Source organism: Ctenocephalides felis, unplaced genomic scaffold, assembly GCF_003426905.1.
Source record: "Ctenocephalides felis isolate EL2017-DRISC unplaced genomic scaffold, ASM342690v1 CF-g0.4_SCAFFOLD_01903, whole genome shotgun sequence".
NCBI classification, from domain to species: Eukaryota; Metazoa; Arthropoda; class Insecta; order Siphonaptera; family Pulicidae; genus Ctenocephalides; species Ctenocephalides felis.
The window spans coordinates 1-14,801 of NW_020538057.1; the positions used below are offsets into that span (position 1 = coordinate 1).

The following is a 14,801-nucleotide window of genomic DNA, read 5'->3' on the forward strand; positions in this document are numbered from 1 at the left end:
TTTTGTCTGATTTATTGGATCGAGATCTCGAAAAGCATTTTGCCTCCTGTTGAGGTTTGAACTCACGACCCCTGGTTTAAACAGACCAGTGATACAATATTGTGCACACGAATTTAGTGAAAATTACAGCATATTTCTTATAAGTTTGAAAGACCCTATACATGAGAGATAGCAACCTTATAATTTTTTTAATAAATACTAATAATAATAGTAATAATCTGCCACGAATATTTTTGTCTGATTTATTGGATCGATAACTCGAAAAGCAGTTTGCCTCCTTTGAGGTTTGAACTCACGACCCCTAGTTTACGAGACCAGCGCTCTACCACTGAGCTAAAGAGGCCACATGTTGGTTGGTAGTAATATAATATTGTGCAGTTACAGCATATATCTTATGAAGTTTGAAAGAGCGTATGTGTGAGAGACAGCAACCTTATAAATATTCTTATAAATACTTATATTATAATAGTAATAATCTAAGACGAATATTTTGTCTGATTTATTTAATCGAGATCTCGAAAACATTTTGCCTCCTGTGAGGTTTGAACTCACGACCCCTGTTAACGAGACCAGTGCTCTACCACTGAGCTAGAGAGGCCACATGTTGGTGGGTAGTAATATAAATATTGTGCACACGAATTTAGTGAAAATCACAGCACATTTCTTATGAAGTTTGAAAGACCCCATGCATGAGAGACATCAACCTTATAAATGTTTTTTAAATACTAATATTATAAGTAGTAATAATCCGTCACGAATATTTTTGTCTGTTTATTGGATCAATAACTCGAAAAGCAATTTGCCTCCTGTGAGGTTTGAACTCACGACCCCTGGTTTACAAGACCAGTGCTCTACCACTGAGCTAAAGAGGCCACATGATGAGAGGTAGTAATATAATATTGTGCAGTTACAACATATCTCTTATGAGGTTTGAAAGAGCGTACATGTGAGAGACAGCAACCTTATAAATATTCTTAGAAATACTTATATTGTAATAGTAACAATCCAGCACGAATATTTTGTCTGATTTATTGGATCGAGATCTCCAAAAGCATTTTGCCTCCTGTGAGGTTTGAACTCACGACCCCCGGTTTACAAGACCAGTGCTCTACCACTGAGCTAAAGAGGCTACATGTTGGGAGATACTAATATAATATTGTGCACACGAATTTAGTGAAAATCACAGCACATTTCTTATGAAGTTTGAAAGACCCCATGCATGAGAGACAGCAACGTTATAAATGTTTTTATTAAATACTAATATTATAATAGTAATAATCTGTCACGAATATTTTTGTCTGATTTTTTGGGTCGATAACTCGAAAAGCAATTAGCCTCCTGTGAGGTTAGAACTCACGACCCCTGGTTTACAAGACCAGTGCTCTACCACTGAGCTAAAGAGGCCACATGTTGAGAGATAGTAATATAATATTGTGCAGTTACAGCATATCTCTTATGAAGTTTGAAAGAGCGTATATGTGAGAGACAGCAACCTTATAAATATTCTTATAAATACTTATATTATAATAGAAATAATCTAACACGAATATTTTGTCTGATTTATTGGATCGAGATCTCGAAAAGCAATTTGCCTCCTGTGAGGTTTGAACTCACGACCCCTGGTTTACAAGACCAGTGCTCTACCACTGAGCTAAAAAGGCCACATGATGAGAGGTAGTAATATAATATTGTGCAGTTACAGCATATTTCTTATGAGGTTTGAAAGAGCGCACATGTGAGAGACAGCAACCTTATAAATATTCTTATAAATACTTATATTATAATAGTAACAATCCAGCACGAATATTTTGTCTGATTTATTGGATCGAGTTTGAACTCACGATCCCTGGTTTACAAGACCAGTGCTCTACCACATATAGATCCAATAAATCATACAAAATATTCGTGACAGATTATCACTATTATAATATTAGTATTTAATAAAAACATTTATAAGGTTGCTGTCTCTCATGTATAGGGTCTTTCAAACTTTATAAGAAATAGGCTGTGATTTTCACTAAATTCGTGTGCCTTCTTAACTTTGTATAAAAAACTACTCCAACACCAACGTTTGGAATAAATCGAATAGACTTATGCCGCTTGTAACCAAATTTATAAAAAGAAATATTTAAAAAAAATTATATTAGTTCAAAAATTAATTTGGCGTGCTGTGATTTATTCTTTATAAAAGATATTTAGACTTTATTAAAGAAAAAAAAGCACCAACGTTTCAAACTCGGATATTTAAAAGCATGAATCAATGATAACACAAAAACCTCAGTAGTAACTGCACAATATTATATTACTACCTCTCATCATGTGGCCTCTTTAGCTCAGTGGTAGAGCACTAGTCTTGTAAACCAGGGGTCGTGAGTTCAAACCTCACAGGAGGCAAACTGACTTTCTCATTCGATGCTGCGCTTTTTCCTAAATTTATTAATGCTGTAATTTTTCCTTAACTTTATAAAAGTCAAAAAGCAGCAACGTTTGGTATAAATCGAATACACTTTTTCTTCCTGTGATTCAAAAAAACAAAAACATAATATCCTATGAGGGTTTTGAACTCGTGCCTCTTTAGCACAGTGGTAGAGCACTGGTTTCGTAAACCACGGGTCGTGAGTTCAAACCTCACAGGACAGATTATAACTGTTATAATATTAGTATTTATAAAAACATTTATAAGGTTGCTGTCTCTTACGTATAGGCTCTTTCAAACTTCATAAGAGATATGCTGTAACTGCACAATATTATATTACTTCCTCCCAACATGTGGCCTCTTTAGCTCAGTGGTAGAGCACTGGTCTTGTAAACCAGGGGTCGTAAGTTCAAACTTTACAGGAAGCAAATTGCTTTCAGAGCTAACGATCCAATAAAACAGATAAAAAAATAATCTACACAGATTGTTACCCTTTTAATATTAGTATTTATAAAAACATTTAATCAAAAAACTAACATGTCAATCTCGGATATTTAAAAGCATGAATCAATGAAAACACAAAAATCTCAGTAGTAACTGCACAATATTATATTACTAGCTTACAACATGTGGCCTCTTTAGCTCAGTAGTAGAGCACTGGTCTTGTAAACCAGCGGTTGTGAGTTCAAACACCACAGGAGGCAAAATGCTCTTCGAGGTCTGAATCCAATAAATCACCCAAAATATTCGTGTTACATTATTACTATTATAACATAAGTATTTATAAGAATATTTGTAAGGTTGCTGTCTCTCACATGTACGCTCTTTCAAACTTCATAAGAGATATGCTATAACTGCACAATATTATATTACTACCTCTCAATATGTGGCCTCTTTAGCTCAGTGGTAGAGCACTGGTCTTGTAAACCAGGGGTCGTGAGTTCAAACCTCACAGGAGGCAAATTGCTTTTCGAGTTATCGATCGAATAAATCAGACAAAAATATTCGTGACAGATTATTACTATTATAATATTGGTATTTAATAAAAACATTTATAAGGTTGCTGTCTATCATGCATGAGGTCTTTCAAACTTCATAAGAAATATGCTGTGATTTTCACTAAATTCGTGTGCCTTCTTAACTTTGTAAAAAAAAACTACTCCAACGCCAACGTTTGGAATAAATCTAATAGACTTATGCCGCTTGTGACCAAATTTATAAAAAGAAATATTTTAAAAAAATTATGACAGTTCAACAATTAATTTGGCGTGCTGTGATTTATTCTTAATAAAAGATATTTAGACTTTATTAAAGAAAAAAAAACACCAACGTTTGCCATAAAACAAACAAATTTCTGCCTCCTGTGAGGTTTGAACTCACAACCCCTGGTTTACAAGACCAGTGCTCTACCACTGAGCTAAAGAGGCCACATGTTGAAAATAGTAACATAAAATTGTGCAGTTACTACTGAGAATTTTGTGTTTTCATTGATTCATGCTTTTAAATATCCGAGATTGAAATGTTTGTGTTTTGATTAAATGTTTTTATAAATACTAATATTAAAATAGTAACAATCTGTGAAGAATATTTTTGTCTGATTTATTGGATCGATAACTAGAAAAGCAATTTGCCTCCGGTGAAGTTTGAACTCACGACTTCTACTTCCTGTGATTCAAGAAAACAAGAACATAATATCCTATGAGGGTCTTGAATTTGCGCCTCTTTAGCTCAGTGGTAGAGCACTGGTCTTGTAAACCAGGGGTCGTGAGTTCAAACCTCACAGGAGGCAAATTGCTTTTCGAGTTATCGATCCAATAAATCAGACAAAAATATTCGTGACAGATTATTACTGTTATAATATTAGTATTTAATACAAACATTTATAAGGTTGCTGTCTCTCATGTATAGGGTCTTTCAAACTTCATAAGAAATAGGCTGTGATTTTCACTAAATTTGTGTGCCTTCTTAACTTTGTAAAAAAAACTACTCCAACACCAACGTTTGGAATAAATCTAATAGACTTATGCCGCTTGTGACCAAATTTGTAAAAAGAAATATTTAAAAAAAATTATAACAGTTCAACAATTAATTTGGCGTGCTGTGGTTTATTCTTTATAAAAGATATTTAGACTTTATTAAAGAAAAAAAACACCAACGTTTGCCATAAAACAAATAAATTTCTGCCTCCTGTGAGGTTTGAACTCACGACCCCTGGTTTACAAGACCAGTGCTCTACCACTGAGCTAAAGAGGCCACATGTTGAAAGTAGTAACATAAAATTGTGCAGTTACTACTGAGAATTTTGTGTTTTCATTGATTCATGCTTTTAAATATCCGAGTTTAAAATATTTGTTTTTTGATTAAATGTTTTTATAAATACTAATATTAAAATAGTAACAATCTGTGAAGAATATTTTTGTCTGATTTATTGGATCGATAACTAAAAAAGCAATTTGCCTCCGGTGAGGTTTGAACTCACGACTTCTACTTCCTGTGATTCAAGAAAACAAAAACTTAAAATCCTATGAGGGTCTTGAATTTGCGCCTCTTTAGCTCAGTGGTAGAGCGCTGGTCTCGTAAACCAGGGATCGTGAGTTCAAACCTCACAGGAAGCGAAATGCTTTTCGAGATCTCGATCCAATAAATCAGACAAAATATTCGTGTTAGATTATTACTATTATAATATAAGTATTTATAAGAATATTTATAAGGTTGCTGTCTCTCACATATACGCTTTTTCAAACTTCATAAGAGATATGCTGTAACTGCACAATATTATATTACTACCTCTCAACATGTGGCCTCTTTAGCTCAGTGGTAGCGCACTGATCTTGTAAACCAGGGGTCGTGAGTTCTAACCTCACAGGAGGCAAATTGCTTTTCGAGTTAACGACCCAAAAAATCAGACAAAAATATTCGTGACAGATTATTACTATTATAATATGAGTATTTAATAGAAACATTTATAAGGTTGATGTCTCTCATGTATAGGGTCTTTCAAACTTTATAAGAAATATGCTGTGATTTTTACTAAATTCGTGTGCACAATATTGTATTACTATCTCCCAACATGTGGCCTCTTTAGCTCAGTGGTAGAGCACTGGTCTTGTAAACCAGGGGTCGTGAGTTCAAACCTCACAGGAGGCAAAATGCTTTTCGAGATCTTGATCCAATAAATCAGACAAAATATTCGTGTTAGATTATTACTATTATAATATAAGTATTTATAAGAATATTTATAAGGTTGCTGTCTCTCACATGTACGCTCTTTCAAACCTCATAAGAGATATGCTGTAACTGCACAATATTATATTACTACCTCTCAACATGTGGCCTCTTTAGCTCAGTGGTAGAGCACTGGTCTCGTAAACCAGGGGTCGTGAGTTCAAACCTCACAGGAGGCAAATTGCTTTTTGAGTTATCGATCCAATAAATCAGACAAAAATATTCGTGACAGATTGTTACTATTTTAATATTAGTATTTAATAAAAACATTTATAAGGTTGCTGTTTCTCATGCATGCGGTCTTTCAACCTTCGTAAGAAATGTGCTGTGATTTTCACTAAATTCGTGTGCACAATATTATATTACTACCCACCAACATGTGGCCTCTTTAGCTTAGTGGTAGAGCACTGGTCTCGTAAACCAGGGGTCGTGAGTTCAAACCTCACAGGAGGCAAAATGCTTTTCGAGATCTCGATCCAATAAATCAGACAAAATATTCGTGTTAGATTATTACTATTTTAATATAAGTATTTATAAGAATATTTATAAGGTTGCTGTCTCTCACATATACGCTCTTTCAAACTTCATAAGAGATATGCTGTAACTGCACAATATTATATTACTACCTCTCAACATGTGGCCTCTTTAGCTCAGTGGTTGAGCACTGGTCTTGTAAACCAGGGGTCGTTAGTTCTAATCTCACAGGAGGCAAATTGCTTTTCGAGTTATCGACCCAAAAAATCAGACAAAAATATTCGTGACAGATTATTACTATTATAATATTAGTATTTAATAAAAACATTTATAAGGTTGCTGTCTCTCATGTATAAGGTCTTTCAAACTTTGTAAGAAATATGCTGTGATTTTCACTAAATTCGTGTGCACAATAATATATTACTATCTCCCAACATGTGGCCTCTTTAGCTCAGTGGTAGAGCACTAGTCTTGTAAACCAGGGGTCGTGAGTTCAAACCTCACAGGAGGCAAAATGGTTTTTGAGATCTCGATCCAATAAACCAGACAAAATATTCGTGTTAGATTATTACTATTATAATATAAGTATTTATAAGAATATTTATAAGGTTGCTGTCGCTCACATTTACGCTCTTTCAAACCTCATAAGATATATGCTGTAACTGTACAATATTATATTACTACTCCTCAACATTTGGCCTCTTTAGCTCAGTGGTAGAGCACTGGTCTCGTAAACCAGGGGTCGTGAGTTCAAACCTCACAGGAGGCAAATTACTTTTTGAGTTATCGATCCAATAAATCAGACAAAAATATTCGTGACAGATTATTACTATTATAATATTATTATTTAATAAAAACATTTATAAGGTTGCTGTCTCTCATGTATAGGTTCTTTCAAACTTTATAAGAAATATGCTGTGATTTTCACTAAATTCGTGTGCCTTCTTAACTTTGTAAAAAAAACAACTCCAACGCCAACGTTTGGAATAAATCGAATAGACTTATGCCGCTTGTGACCAAATTTATAAAAAGAAATATTTAAAAAAAATTATAACAGTTCAACAAATAATTTGGCGTGCTGTGATTTATTCTTTATAAAAGATATTTAGACTTTATTAAAGAAAAAAAACACCAACGTTTGCCATAAAACAAATAAACGTTTTTATTAAATACTAATATTATAATAGTAATAATCTGTCACAAATATTTTTGTCTGATTTATTGGATCGATAACTCAAAAAGCTATTTGCCTCCTGTGAGGTTTGAACTCACGACCCCTGGTTTACGAGACCAGTGCTCTACCACTGAGCTAAAGAGGTCACATGTTGAGAGGTAGTAATATAATATTGTGCAGTTCCAGCATATATCTTATGAGGTTTGAAAGAGCGTAAATGTGAGAGACAGCAACCTTATAAATATTCTTATAAATACTTATATTATAATAGTAATAATCTAACACAAATATTTTGTCTGATTTATTGGATCAAGATCTTGAAAAGCATTTTGCCTCCTGTGAGGTTTGAACTCACGACCCCTGGTTTACAAGACCAGTGCTCTACCACTGAGCTAAAGAGGCCACATGTTGAGAGATAGTAATATATTATTGTGCACACGAATTTAGTGAAAATCACAGCATATTTCTTACAAAGTTTGAAAGAACCTATACATCAGAGACAGCATATATCTTATGCCTTTTAAATGTTTTTATTAAATACTAATATTATGATAGTAATAATCTGTCACGAATATTTTTGTCTAATTTTTTGGGTCGATAACTCGAAAAGCAATTAGCCTCCTGTAAGGTTAGAACTCACGACCCCTGGTTTACAAGACCAGTGCTCTACCACTGAGCTAAAGAGGCCACATGTTGAGAGGTAGTAATATAATATTGTGCAGTTACAGCATATCTCTTATGAGGTTTGAAAGAGCGTACATGTGAGAGACAGCAACCTTATAAATATTCTTATAAATACTTATATTATAATAGTAATAATCTAACACGAATATTTTGTCTGATTTATTGGATCGAGATCTCGAAAAGCATTTTGCCTCCTGTGAGGTTTGAACTCACGACCCCTGGTTTACGAGACCAGTGCTCTACCACTGAGCTAAAGAGGTCACATGTTGAGAGGTAGTAATATAATATTGTGCAGTTCCAGCATATATCTTATGAGGTTTGAAAGAGCGTAAATGTGAGAGACAGCAACCTTATAAATATTCTTATAAATACTTATATTATAATAGTAATAATCTAACACAAATATTTTGTCTGATTTATTGGATCAAGATCTTGAAAAGCATTTTGCCTCCTGTGAGGTTTGAACTCACGACCCCTGGTTTACAAGACCAGTGCTCTACCACTGAGCTAAAGAGGCCACATGTTGAGAGGTAGTAATATAATATTGTGCAGTTACAGCATATCTCTTATGAGGTTTGAAAGAGCGTACATGTGAGAGACAGCAACCTTATAAATATTCTTATAAATACTTATATTATAATAGTAATAATCTAACACGAATATTTTGTCTGATTTATTGGATCGAGATCTCGAAAAGCATTTTGCCTCCTGTGAGGTTTGAACTCACGACCCAGTGCTCTACCACTGGGTTTACAAGCCCAGTGCTCTACCACTGAGCTAAAGAGGCCACATGTTGGGAGATAGTAATACAATATTGTGCACACGAATTTAGTAAAAATCACAGCATATTTCTTATAAAGTTTGAAAGACCCTATACATGAGAGACAGCAACCTTATATTTTTTTTTAATAAATACTAATGTTATAATAGTAATAATCTGCCACGAATATTTTTGTCTGATTTATTGGATCGATAACTCGAAAAGCAGTTTGCCTCCTGTGAGGTTTGAACTCACGACCCCTAGTTTACGAGGCCAGCGCTCTACCACTGAGCTAAAGAGGCCACATGTTGGTTGGTAGTAATATAATATTGTGCAGTTACAGCATATATCTTATGAAGTTCGAAAGAGCGTATGTGTGAGAGACAGCAACCTTATAAATATTCTTATAAATACTTATATTATAATAGTAATAATCTAACACGAATATTTTGTCTGATTTATTTAATCGAGATCTCGAAAAGCATTTTGCCTCCTGTGAGGTTTGAACTCACGACCCCTGGTTTACGAGACCAGTGCTCTACCACTGAGCTAGAGAGGCCACATGGTGGTGGGTAGTAATATAATATTGTGCACACGAATTTAGTGAAAATCACAGCACATTTCTTATGAAGTTTGAAAGACCCCATGCATGAGAGACATCAACCTTATAAATGTTTTTATTAAATACTAATATTATAATAGTAATAATCTGTCACGAATATTTTTGTCTGTTTATTGGATCGATAATTAGAAAAGCAATTTGCCTCCTGTGAGGTTTGAATTCACGACCCCTGGTTTACAAGACCAGTGCTCTACCACTGAGCTAAAGAGGCCACATGATGAGAGGTAGTAATATAATATTGTGCAGTTACAGCATATCTCTTATGAGGTTTGAAAGAGCGTACATGTGAGAGACAGCAACCTTATAAATATTCTTAGAAATACTTATATTGTAATAGTAACAATCCAGCACGAATATTTTGTCTGATTTATTGGATCGAGATCTCGAAAAGCATTTTGCCTCCTGTAAGGTTTGAACTCACGACCCCCGGTTTACAAGACCAGTGCTCTACCACTGAGCTAAAGAGGCTACATGTTGAGAGATAGTAATATATTATTGTGCACACGAATTTAGTGAAAATCACAGCACATTTCTTATAAGTTTGAAAGACCCCATGCATGAGAGACAGCAACGTTATAAATGTTTTTATTAAATACTAATATTATAATAGTAATAATCTGTCACGAATATTTTTGTCTGATTTATTGGATCGATAACTCAAAAAGCAATTTGCCTCCTGTGAGGTTAGAGCTCACGACCCATGGTTTACAAGACCAGTGCTCTACCACTGAGCTAAAGAGGCCACATGTTGAGAGGTAGTAATATAATATTGTGCAGTTACAGCATATCTCTTATGAAGTTTGAAAGAGCGTATATGTGAGAGACAGCAACCTTATAAATATTCTTATAAATACTTATATTATAATCGAAATAATCTAACACGAATATTTTGTCTGACTTATTGGATCGAGATCTCGAAAAGCAATTTGCCTCCTGTGAGGTTTGAACTCACGACCCCTGGTTTACAAGACCAGTGCTCTACCACTGAGCTAAAGAGGCCACATGATGAGAGGTAGTAATATAATATTGTGCAGTTACAGCATATCTCTTATGAGGTTTGAAAGAGCGCACATGTGAGAGACAGCAACCTTTTTTTTTTTTTTTTTTTATTTTTATTGGCCTCGCTTACTCGAGCATTTAGCCACCTACATTATTCTATACAATCATATACAATCTTCAATTTTATACTATCTTCTTCTTCATATAATCCTATTCTTCTTCTATACTTATGGAGGCTTGGTCCATATTAATACCAATTGTAGTCATAATAAATTTCATAAAATATTATTTATATTTGGTTTATTTTATGTATGATTAATATCCACGACACTATGTGTTGTCATACTGATCGTTAATAAAACGTTATTGGTATTTTCTTATTTATAATTGAAAAGAAAGGTTTCAAGAATTATACATTTTTTTGGCAAAAACTACTAGGGAGAAACAAAAGCCATGTCCGATCTGACACTTGAATTTATTTTTGTTTTTTTTCTGTGCTGTCACTATATGGGCCAATCTGTCCAGTAACATGTGATGCGTGTTGACAAGCCGCGATGCGTGTTGGCAACCCGCTACATCACTCCGCCCTAATGAAAAAGATTGTTTCGCATCTCTGACTGCCATTCTTGAACTTCCTTGTAAATTTTCTTTTGGTTGAGATTGTGTGATAAATTGCCGTGTTGGCTTGTTGAGTTTGTTGATTGCTTACGTGGCCCTTCGCTGGTGAGTTAGCGGTTGAGTAGATGTGGCCCTTCGCTGGTGAGTTAGCGGCTGAGTATATTGACACTTCGCTTGGTGAGTTTAGCGGTTGATTGTATGTGGCCCTTCGCTGGTGAGTTAGCGGTTGATTGTATGTGGCCCTTCGCTGGTGAGTTAGCGGTTGAGTGTATATGGCGGTTGCCAAATTGTTTGCTGAATGCTCCCTGTCTGTTGCCATGGTGCTTATAATCGACTTATTTACCAGGATAATAAGTGATTTATTGAGCACGTGTTGTTGTTGATCTTGAAGTGCGTGGTCGAAGTCTCAGTTGTATGCTTAGAGTGCTCTTCGAATTACGGTATTGTGAGTCATTTATAATAATTATTTATATTTTTAAAAATTCTTTTCTTAATAATTCTTGAGACTTCAATTTATTTTTTAACTTCAAATATGTCTGATCTTCTTACCTTCTTTTATGTGTGTTACTTGTTCACTCTCGGGGTCACCAAAATATGGAGGTGTAGTAGTCCTCCATATTAAAACCAATATTATCCAAATTGTAGTAATAATAATTTCCATAAAATATTATTTATATTTGGTTTATTTTATGTATGATTAATATCCACGACACTATGTGTTGTCATATTTATCGTTAATAAATGTGATTGGTATTTCCTTATTTATAATAGAAAAAGAAAGGTTTTGAAAATTATACATTTTGGCAAGTTCGACTAGGGAGAAACAAAAACCGTGTCCGTCCGATCTGACACTTGAATTTACTTTTGTTTTTCTCAGTGCTGTCACTATATGGGCCAATCTGTCCAGAGACATGTGATGCGTGTTGACAAGCCGCGATGCGTGTTGGCAACCCGCTACATATTCTTAACTAAACTTATCTTCATTCTTCTTTTACTATCATCTCACTTCATCTTCTAACCACTATTTCTTCTTTCTTCTATACTTCTCATTACTTCTTACTTCAATTCATTTTTAAATTCTACTTATCTAATTTTTATACATTTTGATTTTACATACATATCTTATTAGTACAATTCATAATTCTATTATTATTCCAACTAGTTAATATTATTTTTTTCAAATTCTGGCCGGAGATTCGAACTCGGAACCTCCAGCATGTGAATCGGGAACGCTACTCTTGAGCTAATCCCGCCACGACAGCAACCTTATAAATATTCTTATAAATACTTATATAATAATAGTAACAATCCAGCACGAATATTTTGTCTGATTTATTGGATCGAGATCTCGAAAAGCATTTTGGCTCTTGTGAGGTTTGAACTACCACTGAGCTAAAGAGGCCTCATGTTGGGATATAGTAATATAATATTGTGCACACGAATTTAGTGTAAATCACAGCATATTTCTTATAAAGTTTGAAAGACCCTATACATGAGAGACAGCAACCTTATAAATGTTTTTATTGAATACTAATATTATAATAGTAATAATCTGTCACGAATATTTTTGTCTGATTTATTGGATCGATAACTCGAAAAGCAATTTGCCTCCTGTGAGGTTTGAACTCACGCCCCTGGTTTACCAAGACCAGTGCACTACCACTGAGCTAAAGAGGCCACATGTTGAAAGTAGTAACATAAAATTGTGCAGTTACTACTGAGAATTTTGTGTTTTCATTGATTCACGCTTTTAAAATATCAAATTTCTCCTCCTGTGAGTTTTGAAACTCACGACCCTGATTTACAAGACCAGTGCTCTACCACTGAGCTAAAAAACCACATGTTACAAGCAGTAACATAAAATTGTGCAGTTACTACTGAGAATTTTGTGTTTTCATTGATTCATGCTCTTAAATATCCGAGTTTGAAATGTTTGTTTTTGTGATTAAATGTTTTTATAAATACTAATATTAAAAAGTAACAATCTGTGATGAATATTTTTGTCTGATTTATTGGATCGATAACTAGAAAAGCAATTTGCCTCCGTTGAGGTTTGAACTCACGACTTCTACTTCCTGATTCAAGAAAAACAAAACATAATATCCTATGAGGGTCTTGAATTTGTGCCTCTTATAGCTCAGTGGTAGAGCACTGGTCTCGTAAACCAGGGTCGTGTGTTCAAACCTCACAGGAAGTAAATGGCTTTTCGAGATCTCGATCCAGTAAATCAGACAAAATATTTGTGTTAGATTATCTAATATAAATATAGTATTTATGAGAATATTTATAAGGTTGCTGTCTCTCACATATACGCTCTTTCAATCTTCATAAGAGATATGCTGTAACTGCACAATATTATATTACTACCTCTCAGTATGTGGCCTCTTTAGCTCGGTGGTGGAGCACTGTCTTGTAAACCAGGGGTCGTGAGTTCAAACGTCACAGGAGGCAACTGATTTCTCATTCGATGCTGCGCTTTTTCTTAAATTTTATTAATGCTGTAATTTTTCCTTAATTTTAAAGTTGTAAAAAAGCAGCAACGTTTGGTATAAATCGAATACACTTCTACTTCCTGTGATTCAAAAAACAAAAACATAATATCCTATGAGGGTTTGAACTCGTACCTCTTTAGCTCAGTAGTAGAGCACTGGTTTTCGTAAACCAGGGGTCGTTATTTCAAACCTCACAGGAGGCCAATTGCTTTTCGAGTTATCGATCCAATAAATCAGACAAAAATTCGTGACAGATTATCACTATTATAATATTAGTATTTAATAAAACATTTATAAGGTTGCTGTCTCTCATGTATAGGGTCTTTCAAACTTCATAAGAAATAGGCTGTGATTTTCACTAAATTCGTGTGCTTCTTAACTACTATGTAAAAAAAACTACTCCTACACCACGTTTGGAATTAATCGAATAGACTTATTCCGCTTGTAACCAAATTTAATAAAGAAATATTTTAAAAAAAATTATAATAGTTCAAAAATTATTTGGCGTGCTGTGATTTATTCTTTATAAAGATATTTAGACTTTATTAAAGAAAAAAAGCACCAACGTTTCAAACTCGGATATTTAAAAGCATGAATCAATGAAAACACAATAACCTCAGTAGTAACTGCAACATTATATATATACTACCTCTCACCGTGTGGCCTCTTTAGCTCAGTGGTAGAGCACTGGTCTTGTAAACCAGGGTCGTGAGTTCAAACCTCACAGGAGGCAAACTGACTTTCTCATTCGATGCTGCGCTTTTTCCTAAATTTATTAATGCTGTAATTTTTCCTTAACTTTATAAAAGTCAAAAAGCAGCAACGTTTGGTATAAATCGAATACACTTTTTTCTCCTGTGATTCAAAAAAACAAAAACATAATATCCTATGAGGGTTTTGAACTCGTGCCTGCCTCTTTAGCACAGTGTAGAGCACTGGTTTCGTAAACCACGGGTCGTGAGTTCACCTCACAGGACAGATTATAACTGTTATAATATTAGTATTTATGAAAACATTTATAAGGTTGCTGTCTCTTACGTATAGGCCCTTTCAAACTTCATAAGAGATATGCTGTAACTGCACAATATTATATTACTACCTCCCAACATGTGGCCTCTTTAGCTCAGTGGTGTAACACTGGTCTTGTAAACCAGGGGTCGTGAGTTCAACTTTACAGGAAGCAGATTGTTTTCAGAGCTAACGATCCAATAAAACAGATAAAAAAATAATCTACACAGATGTTACCCTTTTATATTAGTATTTATAAACATTTAATCAAAAAACTAACATATCAATGTCGGATATTAAAAGCATGAATCAATGAAAACACAGAAATC

The 14,801-nt window shown here is 34.3% G+C and overlaps 32 non-coding genes across 32 annotated transcripts; 13 read left to right on the plus strand and 19 right to left on the minus strand.

Moving 5' to 3' along the window:
* Positions 1–271: 271 nt before the first annotated feature.
* Trnat-cgu lies at positions 272–343 on the minus strand. Its single transcript has one exon. It is a non-coding gene; the product is annotated as a tRNA-Thr (tRNA).
* Positions 344–800: 457 nt separating this feature from the next.
* Trnat-ugu lies at positions 801–872 on the minus strand. The gene has a single exon. It is a non-coding gene; the product is annotated as a tRNA-Thr (tRNA).
* Positions 873–1,057: 185 nt separating this feature from the next.
* Trnat-ugu lies at positions 1,058–1,129 on the minus strand. The gene has a single exon. It is a non-coding gene; the product is annotated as a tRNA-Thr (tRNA).
* A 203-nt stretch (positions 1,130–1,332) lies between these two features.
* On the minus strand, positions 1,333–1,404 carry Trnat-ugu. The gene has a single exon. It is a non-coding gene; the product is annotated as a tRNA-Thr (tRNA).
* A 185-nt stretch (positions 1,405–1,589) lies between these two features.
* On the minus strand, positions 1,590–1,661 carry Trnat-ugu. Its single transcript has one exon. It is a non-coding gene; the product is annotated as a tRNA-Thr (tRNA).
* A 661-nt stretch (positions 1,662–2,322) lies between these two features.
* Trnat-ugu lies at positions 2,323–2,394 on the plus strand. The gene has a single exon. It is a non-coding gene; the product is annotated as a tRNA-Thr (tRNA).
* Positions 2,395–2,772: 378 nt separating this feature from the next.
* Positions 2,773–2,844, plus strand: Trnat-ugu. The gene has a single exon. It is a non-coding gene; the product is annotated as a tRNA-Thr (tRNA).
* Positions 2,845–3,305: 461 nt separating this feature from the next.
* On the plus strand, positions 3,306–3,377 carry Trnat-ugu. The gene has a single exon. It is a non-coding gene; the product is annotated as a tRNA-Thr (tRNA).
* A 394-nt stretch (positions 3,378–3,771) lies between these two features.
* Trnat-ugu lies at positions 3,772–3,843 on the minus strand. The gene has a single exon. It is a non-coding gene; the product is annotated as a tRNA-Thr (tRNA).
* A 290-nt stretch (positions 3,844–4,133) lies between these two features.
* Trnat-ugu lies at positions 4,134–4,205 on the plus strand. The gene has a single exon. It is a non-coding gene; the product is annotated as a tRNA-Thr (tRNA).
* A 392-nt stretch (positions 4,206–4,597) lies between these two features.
* Trnat-ugu lies at positions 4,598–4,669 on the minus strand. The gene has a single exon. It is a non-coding gene; the product is annotated as a tRNA-Thr (tRNA).
* Positions 4,670–4,959: 290 nt separating this feature from the next.
* Positions 4,960–5,031, plus strand: Trnat-cgu. Its single transcript has one exon. It is a non-coding gene; the product is annotated as a tRNA-Thr (tRNA).
* A 185-nt stretch (positions 5,032–5,216) lies between these two features.
* Positions 5,217–5,288, plus strand: Trnat-ugu. Its single transcript has one exon. It is a non-coding gene; the product is annotated as a tRNA-Thr (tRNA).
* Positions 5,289–5,491: 203 nt separating this feature from the next.
* On the plus strand, positions 5,492–5,563 carry Trnat-ugu. The gene has a single exon. It is a non-coding gene; the product is annotated as a tRNA-Thr (tRNA).
* Positions 5,564–5,748: 185 nt separating this feature from the next.
* On the plus strand, positions 5,749–5,820 carry Trnat-cgu. The gene has a single exon. It is a non-coding gene; the product is annotated as a tRNA-Thr (tRNA).
* Positions 5,821–6,023: 203 nt separating this feature from the next.
* Trnat-cgu lies at positions 6,024–6,095 on the plus strand. The gene has a single exon. It is a non-coding gene; the product is annotated as a tRNA-Thr (tRNA).
* A 185-nt stretch (positions 6,096–6,280) lies between these two features.
* Trnat-ugu lies at positions 6,281–6,352 on the plus strand. Its single transcript has one exon. It is a non-coding gene; the product is annotated as a tRNA-Thr (tRNA).
* A 203-nt stretch (positions 6,353–6,555) lies between these two features.
* Positions 6,556–6,627, plus strand: Trnat-ugu. Its single transcript has one exon. It is a non-coding gene; the product is annotated as a tRNA-Thr (tRNA).
* Positions 6,628–6,812: 185 nt separating this feature from the next.
* Trnat-cgu lies at positions 6,813–6,884 on the plus strand. The gene has a single exon. It is a non-coding gene; the product is annotated as a tRNA-Thr (tRNA).
* A 478-nt stretch (positions 6,885–7,362) lies between these two features.
* Positions 7,363–7,434, minus strand: Trnat-cgu. The gene has a single exon. It is a non-coding gene; the product is annotated as a tRNA-Thr (tRNA).
* Positions 7,435–7,619: 185 nt separating this feature from the next.
* On the minus strand, positions 7,620–7,691 carry Trnat-ugu. Its single transcript has one exon. It is a non-coding gene; the product is annotated as a tRNA-Thr (tRNA).
* A 213-nt stretch (positions 7,692–7,904) lies between these two features.
* Positions 7,905–7,976, minus strand: Trnat-ugu. The gene has a single exon. It is a non-coding gene; the product is annotated as a tRNA-Thr (tRNA).
* Positions 7,977–8,161: 185 nt separating this feature from the next.
* Positions 8,162–8,233, minus strand: Trnat-cgu. The gene has a single exon. It is a non-coding gene; the product is annotated as a tRNA-Thr (tRNA).
* A 185-nt stretch (positions 8,234–8,418) lies between these two features.
* Trnat-ugu lies at positions 8,419–8,490 on the minus strand. The gene has a single exon. It is a non-coding gene; the product is annotated as a tRNA-Thr (tRNA).
* Positions 8,491–8,675: 185 nt separating this feature from the next.
* Positions 8,676–8,760, minus strand: Trnat-ugu. The gene has a single exon. It is a non-coding gene; the product is annotated as a tRNA-Thr (tRNA).
* Positions 8,761–8,963: 203 nt separating this feature from the next.
* On the minus strand, positions 8,964–9,035 carry Trnat-cgu. The gene has a single exon. It is a non-coding gene; the product is annotated as a tRNA-Thr (tRNA).
* Positions 9,036–9,220: 185 nt separating this feature from the next.
* Trnat-cgu lies at positions 9,221–9,292 on the minus strand. The gene has a single exon. It is a non-coding gene; the product is annotated as a tRNA-Thr (tRNA).
* Positions 9,293–9,494: 202 nt separating this feature from the next.
* Trnat-ugu lies at positions 9,495–9,566 on the minus strand. Its single transcript has one exon. It is a non-coding gene; the product is annotated as a tRNA-Thr (tRNA).
* A 185-nt stretch (positions 9,567–9,751) lies between these two features.
* Positions 9,752–9,823, minus strand: Trnat-ugu. The gene has a single exon. It is a non-coding gene; the product is annotated as a tRNA-Thr (tRNA).
* Positions 9,824–10,025: 202 nt separating this feature from the next.
* Positions 10,026–10,097, minus strand: Trnat-ugu. Its single transcript has one exon. It is a non-coding gene; the product is annotated as a tRNA-Thr (tRNA).
* A 185-nt stretch (positions 10,098–10,282) lies between these two features.
* Trnat-ugu lies at positions 10,283–10,354 on the minus strand. The gene has a single exon. It is a non-coding gene; the product is annotated as a tRNA-Thr (tRNA).
* A 3,772-nt stretch (positions 10,355–14,126) lies between these two features.
* Positions 14,127–14,197, plus strand: Trnat-ugu. The gene has a single exon. It is a non-coding gene; the product is annotated as a tRNA-Thr (tRNA).
* The last annotated feature ends 604 nt before the right edge of the window (positions 14,198–14,801 follow it).